Source organism: Centrocercus urophasianus, unplaced genomic scaffold, assembly GCF_019232065.1.
Source record: "Centrocercus urophasianus isolate 14NV4802_14NV808 unplaced genomic scaffold, USGS_Curo_1.0 seq_2, whole genome shotgun sequence".
NCBI lineage: Eukaryota > Metazoa > Chordata > Aves > Galliformes > Phasianidae > Centrocercus > Centrocercus urophasianus.
In genome coordinates, this window is record NW_024884755.1 from 4741875 (window position 1) to 4752534 (window position 10660).

A 10660-nucleotide genomic window follows, 5' to 3' on the forward strand; every position below is an offset into this window, starting at 1 on the left:
CTGTACAGGCATTGTTGCATGTCATTGCAAATGGTTTGTTTCAGCAATGCTTGGGTAAGCCTCAGTGTAACTAAAAGCTGTACATAATTGCTGCTAAAGAGCTCTGTACAAAACCAATAATACTTCCCCTACAATAGCTGTTTTATTACTGAGATGGCTTTCCTGATGTGACCAACAATGCTAGGATCACAAACAAGCGGCCTGCTAGCTAATAAAGAATAGCATTTTGGGGAAACAAAGTAGTTGGATTCAATTATGGTATTATATACATAATTAGAGTCTGTGTCACTTTTCCAACAGCTGCCGATAATTCACAACAGTAAGGCAGGAAGGAAAGAATAATAAAAGTAGATAGAAGAAAGTTGTATGAGTAGCCATAGATATGATGATGTTGTAATGTATTTACTAGCACATTTACATGCTTTATGTTGTCAAAGTTACTTCTAGTGATTTGGGGCCACGACTCATGTCAGTGTATTCATAATGGATGAGTGATTAGAGAAAAAGCTTCTCACGCCTCCAGGATCCATTTAGCACATGTAACTTTATCAGTTTCTTGCTTTGAGAAGGCCATCCCACACCTAACATTTCAACAGAGGCATATCAGATGGATCAAACTGAGGTTTCTTCCAATTCACAATTTCTTTAATGCTTATTTGACTGACTTCAAAGCAATGCTAAAGCACTGCAACCATTTATTGGAATATATTAATACTAATAAATTGGAATTTCATTCACTGAAATCAAGCTCTCAAGAAAAAATAACCTTGTGCAGAAGCAGAATAAAGGCAGAGATATTAGATGACCTACCCAGTTTGCAGCAGTGAGTGGGAGAACAAGAGACAGACACTCTGGCCCCTGTCCTTTCTCCCAAACCATCTTTCTTGTGTTTATGCCACAGTGAAATGATTTTGCATATGTCCTGACTTGGAAATATGAAAAATATGTGCAATATGCAAAACAGCCGATGGGTCTGCATTTTAGAATCTATCATCATTTATGAAATCTTGAAGCCTAAAGAGATTGCATGCAATTAATTGCACACAGTCCAAGAGACTGCAGCATTTTACTGCCAATTTGTAAATAAAACCCAGCATGCAAAAGCGCTTAGGCCAGTGGGGTGAGTTTCCATCAATAAAGGACAGGCAGTGTAGAAATGCAATGCAACATAATTCTTACACTTCAGCCTTTAAAAATTGTGCTGACCCTCTAAGAAAATGGAGTAATGCAGAGTCATTGAATGCAGCTAGGGTTCTCCATTGGTAAATATTTTACATAATCCAAATGAAGAAATTCATGAAAATGCTAAAAGGACAATTAAAAGTCATCAAGTGCAAAAAGTCCTTTTAGATTTAAATCTTGTCAAATACATAACAATGAATGATGTTGATAAACTGTGAATCATTCCAAACATGGGACTGCAAAGCAAAACTCCCATTATTTCTTGATACTGACGATCAAATGATCTTTGTTATGAATATGTCATCCTGGTGGCTGGCCAATACCTGACTTGATTCCTTATCCAGTGCTGTCTAGCTCCGTTTGTATCATTGCTGTTTCCATCCCGTATCTTACTGTTCCCCTCTGTTATGTTCAATAAACATAATATGCTTGGTGCCACTGCTGATCTGCTGAGCCAGTCAGTGTCCAGCTCAGTGACTCAGACTCAGCTTCAAAAGAAAAATGATGATGTCTGTCTTTCTAGATTTGAACCCCTCCAGTGAGTTGTATCACAGATGTGATATGGATGCTCAGTAATTACTGAAACAGCAGTTTGTCACAAGCTGCTGGGGGCACTGATGGACTAGTGCTTTGTGGGTATAGTCGTGGAAGGAAGATGTAAGAAAATATGGTAATTGTGACAGGCTCAGCTTAGTATTGTTTGAGTTTTGTTTTCAGGAATAAAATGTACATGTGGAAGCCATGCATATAGAAAGCAAGGTACCTATATTTATCTGTCGTTCTTTCCACCTCTATGATATTTAATACATATGCAAAACTTATTCTAATGTAAATGAGAATCTGGGCCAGGCAGTAGCCACATCTACACTAAGCACAATTTGTATCTCCTGTGAAGTTCACATACATCAGCAGTTTCCTAAACAAGTAGATTTGGCTCTTGGGAAAGAACAGAACTGCATATCCCAGCCACCCTCCACACCAGTATCACTAGGGGGTCCTTATGATGCTGAATAAATAAAAAATCCCTTCTCCACAGTCGTGAGCTTTGTAGCTGATCCAGAGCTTACTGCAGCATACAGGCATTTCCTTGTGCTCTGTGAACATGAAAAAAAACCCACAGAAATCTAAAACTTCACTCTTTGTGTAAAGCAGTTCTGCTTTTTATTCTTTTTCTCCTCTTATCTTGTAGTGCAAATGCAGCTTCAGAAATGAATGAAAACATCAAAATCCACAGATTGTTAAGTATATTCAAGACTGAGAGAGGACAAAAGAACAAAAAAATGGACCTGGAGCCTGGTAGGCTTTGGATGAAGCTTTACAAGAGTTGCAAAGGATGCTGTTGCAATGGGGACCCATCTGGACATGTGAAACACAGACTTGACTTGCACAGCTGAAAATGCATTATTTAGAGGTGGGAATGCTCTGTGTGGCCCAAGCATTATTAATGGCACTTTGTTTCATAGCTTCATAGTATTTAAACTGTATTGTTCCAATTACTGAAGACATTTTGTTTTCTGAGATATATCTCTCTCCCCAAAAGTAAAACATTGTATTTCCATTCAGCATTTTTTTCTAAGTTGCACTTGACTAGTAATAGGTTTCCTTGGAAAGCCATCAGTGAATTTATGTCACAAATAGGTCTGTCTCTCTATTGATTCAGACATACAAAATCTAAGCATCTATATGTTGCGGTTGTTCTGTTTGTTGCACTGCTGCAGACTGATAGCATTTCACCAGAAAAGGTCTTGTGTCTGCAGCTATCCTATTTTCTCTCGTGTCACTCAAGTGAACTGCCTTGCAGCTCGCCCACGCTGAAGTCGGAGCAGAGCCGCAGGAGCTCACAGAACCTGCTGGGGGCTGTCGTGCCAGGCACCCGCTCAGCCACTGGGTCCTGTGGGTGAGGATGCGAGCAGAGCTTCCCAGCACCGCTGGGAGCCAAACAAGCTTTTGCCTGAGTGAGCTCTGGGGGATGGGGCACTTGTTCACAGGCATGAACTCCTTCAATACTGGATGTATTCAGAAGATGGAAATTAGCAATATTACAAATTCAGAAAGCAGCAGACGAGCATGTAACATACTGAATATGAGCTCACCTCTCTTTTTGACCAGCTGCTCCCAACGCAGCAAGCTCTCTGACCAGTGCCACTGTAGCCTTTGACCTTATTCATTAGAGATATTTTGATGTACTGTGAGCATTATGAACAGTGTTATATGCTCGTTTATGGGTTAACCCTGTCCTTATTAGATTTGTACTTTCCAGCCTGAATTCATGAAAGTTTGGTTGGCATGCAGGATTTTGCCCTCCCTTTCTGCTCTTTCAGCCACTAAAGTAATCTGAAGTCATCCTTTTCAACTGAAATTTTTTAAGCATTACCTTTATCTCTAGTTGCCAGTGTCTTTAAGAGCTTAACCTCATACCTCTCACAGCTACCTCTTGCTTCTGGAGAGCAAGAAGACTTCACTTCCTGCACCTGTTGCCAGCATCACTGTGGTTTCCCAGAACTGAAGAACCAGTGTGTGCTGAGCAATACTGATGCTATACGGGGTTACCAACAGGTATGAAGATGTGGTTAGTCAATGTTACAAAGATTTTGGAGGGCAAAACTGAGGAGGGAAGAGTATTTATTTTCTTTAGCCTTCATCTTCTGCTTTCCCTTGACATCTGCCCCACACCATTTGCAGGCAGTCACAGTGTGCACTTCTTTCTCCTGCAGAGGCTCTGCTTCCTTTGAAAAAGGCTTCCACAAGGATACCAGAAGCATTAAAATCTCACTTGATCCACTTGTTTTTTTACCAGCCTTACTTGATTGCCCTACAAAAACAGATAAGAATATTTTCCTTGCTCTCAAGAGTAAAGTCCTCCATTATCATGTCACGAAAGGAAACAGACTGTTTGGTAGCTAAGGAAAAATGCTGACTTTAAACCTGGGATAAGGTTCTATCATTTACACTAATGAGCTCACTGGTGGGGAATTTGTAAAATTTTATGATAAAAAGTAGCTGTAGTCAGTATCTGATGGAATTTTCTATTTCTTTTTTTTTTTTTGCTGAAAATACATGTAACTATTAATAATTTTCCTATCCAAATCCATAGAGGAAAAAAGGCAGTAAGAATTGTCCCAGACGAAGTTCAAAGAATTGGTAAGTAACCCATTATTTTAGAGAGTTATCCTGCTGGGAAGGCTGCAAACACATTTGACTAGTTGAATAATGAGTTAGTTACTCAGAAGGAGGAGACCTTAACAAAATATTAATATTAGAATTTTAATTGCTGGTGACTTGTGGTTAAAAGTCTCCAGATCTGATAGTCACATCATGCCAGATTTTTATTTTTGATGGAAATGTACTCTGAGACTGTATGTCCAGTAAGTGCTATGAAAACAGGGAGGTATCTAATAGCCTTCGCTGGTATATTCTGCCAGAGCACTGACAAACACTGATGAAATCTACTATAGCTTACAAAGACCTAGACTGCTCTGTTCAGAACCAGAATGGACAAATACAGCTGGAGAGACCAACCTTGCTATGAAACTGGTGTAAGTGGATGCAATCAAATAGGGTGACAGTAAGCAGAGGAAAAAGAGATCTTCAGTTGAAGGGACAGGAAACTCTCACAGTGTGGTTCTCATTGTGAGACATGAATGAAATTCCAGTAATTTTTCTCTCTCCCTGTTTGTTTTTTTTTTTTTCCAGCCTACTTCCCAAGTTTGAGATATTTAGACTTCGTAGTGCCCCTCGTGCAATGCCTGGAAAAGCTGGCCAGAGCTGCAGTACAGTGCAGGGACTTCCTTGCATGACCACTTGCCCCTGTGTGCAGGCAAGAAATAAGTCCTTACAAAATATTCCATGTGCTGATTGTGCCTCTGCAACCTAGTTTCTGGATAGCTCTGCTTTTGCAGTGATCTATTCTCCTGAGAGTCATGGGTTTGCCACATCACTTTGACAGCAATTTGGGAATGTGCGTTGGGTTGTATTAGAGGCACTTATCTCACAGTAGAAATAGCAAAAATGTACAATGCAATGTACATGAAAACTAGGATATGGGTTTGCTAATGTTAAGGACAAAAGGACAGGTGAATTGCAGAATGTAGTGGATAGCAGAAAAAGGTTTGGAGGAAATAAGAGGGATAGATATTCTATAGGCTTACTGACATTTTTTTTTTTCACTCTATGAGTTCTGTAAGGCACTGGCAATATAGGAAAGCAAGAAAAGCTGACAAAAAGATTGGTCTGAGAGGCTGAGAAATGGCTGTGAAGCTGGTTTTGCATGCAGGTGATCACAACTACTATCATTTTTCAAGGAAAACATGTTTTTCACAAAAATATTGCCAAACCTGCAGCTCTCGTTGTGCATCTCTATCTTCTTATAGCTCTTATCACTCCAAGATTTGAATATCCTAGTGCATAAAAGATTGTATCTAATGTCTTCTTCCTGTCTAGCTTTCCTCCATGCTGTGCCCATCACTTTGTACCTAGTACAGATGAAATGCTGAAGTGTTGCAACTTTTCAGTGAGAGGAACAGCCACTAGAGGGGAGGATGTACACTGTGAAGTCCCCATCAGTACCCTGTCACTGAGCTTCCTCAGTAAGTAATAAATAAATAAATCAGAATTTTACAGATCATTTGTAGGCTGTCCTGGTATATCCTTTTGGGTAAAATATATTGAATGAGGTTATTTTTAGTATTGCAGTTTCAGTGTTTATCTTGAAACACAGCCAAAACTAAGGACCAGGAAAAAAAAATCATTGGCTAAATTACACAGAGAAGATTGGATTACCTGTTCAAACACAGCTCTTAATTCTGGATTTAAATAGAATCTCCAAATACAACAGAACTGTTGCAGAAAATAAAGCTAGCCCCTAATAACCCCTAATTATTAGGAGTTTCAGTTAAAATTTGGACAGTATTGGTTTTAATTCTTTTAAATCAGAAGAGGCAGCATGGTCACAGTATCCCCATTTACAATTACAGTGAGCACACATGCCGTTCCAACACATGCTGGCTTTAGCTGAGTGTTCTCTGGCAAGTTGGGTTGGGATTTTGCCCTGTTAAAATACAATTACCCATTCGAATAGCAAATAATTTTCAATTTGAGTTATTTCTTTGTAACAATGCACTTGTTTTGACAGAAGCGTCTGACAAAAAAAACAGGTCAAGCTCCTGACACTTGCATCTTTGCTTGCTTAGGAATTCTTTGCACCTGAAAGAAAACCTGCTGATATCCTATCTGAGCAACTTTCATGGCATCAGTAAATACCAAAGAGATTTGCCTCTGAAGAAGATGCTCTCTCAAGGTAAGACTGAAATCCAAAGTTAGTTTAAAATAGGAAAGAAAGAAATGCTTGGCAGCACTATGGGTATATGGACAATTACGGCTATATAAACCAGCATGTTTAATGATTTTCCAACCCCTACAATTCTGCGATTCTGTGATTCTGTAAGTATCTTTTACAATGAGCTAATATTTTTCTCACTTTTAACTTCATCCAAGGTAATGTATAAATGGGAGATTAGAAATCAAAGACTGTATTGCAGGCATCCAATGAAAAGCAGCAGATGACATTACTGGCACTGTCTTAATAAATTTGTTCTTCAGAAGGTACAGAACCCAATGTCCATGCAGCCCAATGATCCTTCAAGGTCAACAGTTTTATATTTGTCTACTGCTGCAGTTCCCAGTTTGGTTAAGATCATCTAACAGTTTCCCTGTTATCCTCCTGTTTACAGCTACCTGTAAAGATAAAAAATTCTCATTTCTGAGATTGAGATTTGCCAAAATTGTAACTGGAAAATGTGAATTTTTATTTAAACATCTTATCACAATCTTTGCAAACATTTTAAAATACATCAATTTTCTGGGAAAACACCAATGTTATTTTGTTAGTCTCTGGGCAGAAGATCTGAAAGTAGAAAATCAGAACTATTTTTCTATAGGAAGCAGGGCATGATTAAATTTGGGAACCAATCTGGTTTAATTGGGCCAAATAAAATTACAGAATGTTTGGATATGAATCTACACAACTGTCTACCTGGCAGTTATTCTTGGGTGCACACCTCAGAAAGCTTATGCACTCCTTAGCTGTTCACATTACTGGCTGGGTTTTACCCTCTGTGCCTGTTTTCTCCTACAAGAAGAAGTAATCACAAGAGAATTCCCTAGGCCCAGTGCTGTTCCCCACTGGCACCTGAAACGGCCTGCCTGTGCCATTCTGTCTTTTCTCTGCTGTGCAAAACCTGTGCTGGCAAGCACAATACAGCAAATCTGCAGTCATTCTTATTCCATAGGGAGTGGGCTGACAGATTGCTGCTGCTGGGTGGGACCCCAACAGCTTATTTGTTCCTGCTGTGTGCTCTCACCTGACTCAACCTGCTCTTTGAGATACCTTAATTGCTTGCTGTGGAAGCTGAAGGTGACACCATAAGCAAATCACCATAAATACATACAAATCTCTCTTACAACTGCAAATCAAACAGTTGTAGTAGTGCACAGTATAGATCAGCAAGAGGTCTTTTGCTTTAAATCTCATTTTCATACATCTTCAGACTTTGTACAAAATCCCAGCAGATGCTAGGGGAGAGGGGTATCTGAAGTTTATAAGGGCAAAGATGAATCCCTGAATTGCCTTTTTGCTGTTCAACTAATATAGCAAAGAACAAACTGCATTTTCAGAACTGTGAACAAACCACATTTCATATAAGTTATCTGGTTACAGGCCAGACCTTGTATTTATAACTCAAAAAGGATTAAATCAAAAGGCAAGTAGTCCATGAAAAGGTGGTTTTATACACAGCCAGCTAAACTCTTGATAAATTGTTCTCTTGAAGGAAAAAAGGCTTCTAATAGATTTTTCTGTATTTGTTTTCAGAAGCTTATAGTTTCTCCCCTTAGAGGTTTTCTTTATAAGGGAAGCTAGTTAAATGTCCAGTGAGACTGAGTTTCCAAGGGTGATTTCCCTAAAACAGGATTAGGGCTTACTGACAATGTAATGCAGGGCAGGTAATGCTGCTGTTGCTCATGGTTTAAACTGCTTTATGGCTAAATTATATTTCAGTTTCTAAAGGCATCAATTCAGTACCTCTGAGCTTTTAACTTCCTTCTGTAAGGTAAAAAAACAAACAAAAAGGTTTTTTGGTCTTCCCGTATTTTTCTGGACTAAAACAAGCAGCTTTCTCATTGCCTGAGCAGGACAGTACCCAGTCCTGAAATGGATCATCAGAAATTTATGAGAATCACTGAACTATTTTTTTTCCTCCAGATTACTTCCAAGTTTGTGTTTTTCCTCACAACCAGGTGAAGCATTAGGGGAGTTTTGCAGACTGACAATCCATTCTGAATCTGTAAGCCAGACCAGCCAACCAGTCACATAACCAGCTCAGGGCTAGTTACCACAAGGTGGATGGTTCACACATTTTCTCCTTACCCACAGAAATGTTTTTGAAAACAAAGACAAAAAAAAAAAGGGCCCTACATGAGAAATACCATCTCTTAGTGTTAGACTGTGTTTCAGTCTAACACCAAACAACAAATACTATAGTTTGTCAACGAATTAATATTGTTGCCATTGTATCTGAACAACAATTGTCCTGTTGTATCTCAGTGACATTGATTAACAAAGCAATTTGTAATTTGATGGAGTCGTGTAATTCTCATCCCTCTGTAAACATCTGGATTTGCAAATCTGCACTCCTAGCTTTGGAGCTCTTTGCCACACATCACTAATTAAGGCATGTTCTTATATATCAGTACATACATCCTCCTGCTGAGCATCTTTTCTCTGTTCCCAGTACAAATAACAGCCTGTTGTCAATGCAGAGAAAACCATCATAACAGCCTAGCTCAGCATGTGACATTTAATGAAAATGAAGTAATATCTCATTTGCATGGCTAGCATTACTTTATTAAGAGCTGCATAAGCTGGGCGCTACAGCGCAAGTCAAGTGTGCAAGGCTGATAGTCCATAGGAATGATGGTGTCCAGCACAGGCAGGTTTGCACTTCCCCCTGCCTGTCTGCCCATCTCCTGTTTGTAGGGCATGGCTTCTAGGAAATCGACAGATCTGTTCCTTTTCCCAGCTCCTGCAGTTCTTGTTCTCTGTTACTTCCATCCCTCTGAGCCCATGGAGCTGGGAACCAGAGCCCCCCTTGCTTCTGCCACAGCAGTCCCCCGGAATCATCATGGGCGAACTCCAGCTGAGGAGGGAACCCATCAGAACACTCATCAGAACTACAGAAAGCAGCGCATAAGAAATGAGTCTGTTGTGCAGAGGAAGTGCCTTAAAAGAGGAACATACAGATATTTTTCATAATGTCAGAAGAACGCAGCTAAGCACTCAGAACTTTGTAAAAAGTTGCGCTCCTTCAGTTTGCGTTTCCCTCTGCCATTTCACCAGTATTGATAAGGAAGCAAAATTCTTGTTGTGGCTGATTCTGATTTGCTTTAGCCCTTAGACATATTTATAAATAACGATTTGATTTGAAGAAAGTTTCTGTTTCTGACCTTGATGCCCAGTTCGGCAACGATACAGCAGAGACCAGAAGCTGCCAGCGGGACGGCTCCTGGCAGCCTGTGGGTAGCTCCTCCCCCTCCTTTTCTTTTCACACTTCTCAGGAGTTTTTCTTTCTGCTGTCTCCGACGCCTCTCTGTCCGTCTTCCTTCCCCCGTCTCCTTGCTGCAGTTGCACTGCCCCCAGCCGCCTCAGTGCTGCTGCCCATCCCGCAGCAGTACCCGGCTCCCGGGTGCCCTCCCCGCCGCGGTACCGGCTCCCGCAGGGCCCGAGGGATCGGCTACGCGCAACCCGACCCCCGTACCGCCCCAGCTTTCAGTGATATTTAACTTCCAGAGAGGATGCTACCAACTCCAGTTGATTTTAATGTCTGAATACAAGTTTACTTTTGGACGCATTTGCCATTTAGAAAACTTATGTTGCGGCACTCATAGTTCACAGTGAATCCCTTCTGCTCCGGCCCAGATTTGGCAGCGGCCCCTCGGCACGGACGCGGCGCGGGGTCCGTCGGGCCGGAAGCGCAGCCAGAAGGACGCCGGGGCGCGCTGCGCGGGGCGGCGGCAGCGGGGCCGGACCGGCGCCAGGAGCTCCCTGGCAGCGGAGCGCCGCGCTGCTCGAAGAGGGCTCGGTGAGCGAGGAAATTTTCTTGCTTACAGCCGGGACCTCGCTTCTCGCTCGAGCCCCTCCGCTCCTGCGGAACGAGACGGTGCGGTCAGGGCATCGTCCCGTAACGCGGGAGGGGCCGGCTGCGGAGATTGCCGCACGCCCCGACGTTGCTGCTCGGAGGTGGCGGGAGGCCCCTACCCCGCCTGCAGCCGCTCGCTTCCCGTACCCCCCGCTCCGCTCCGCGCCGCCCCAGCCCCACTCGGCACCGCCGCCGCGCTCCTACCTGCGCTGCGCGGTACGGTGCGGTGCGGGCTGCTGCCGGGCACCTGCTGCTGGGCACCTGCTCCCGCGCCCGCGCCGCCTAAC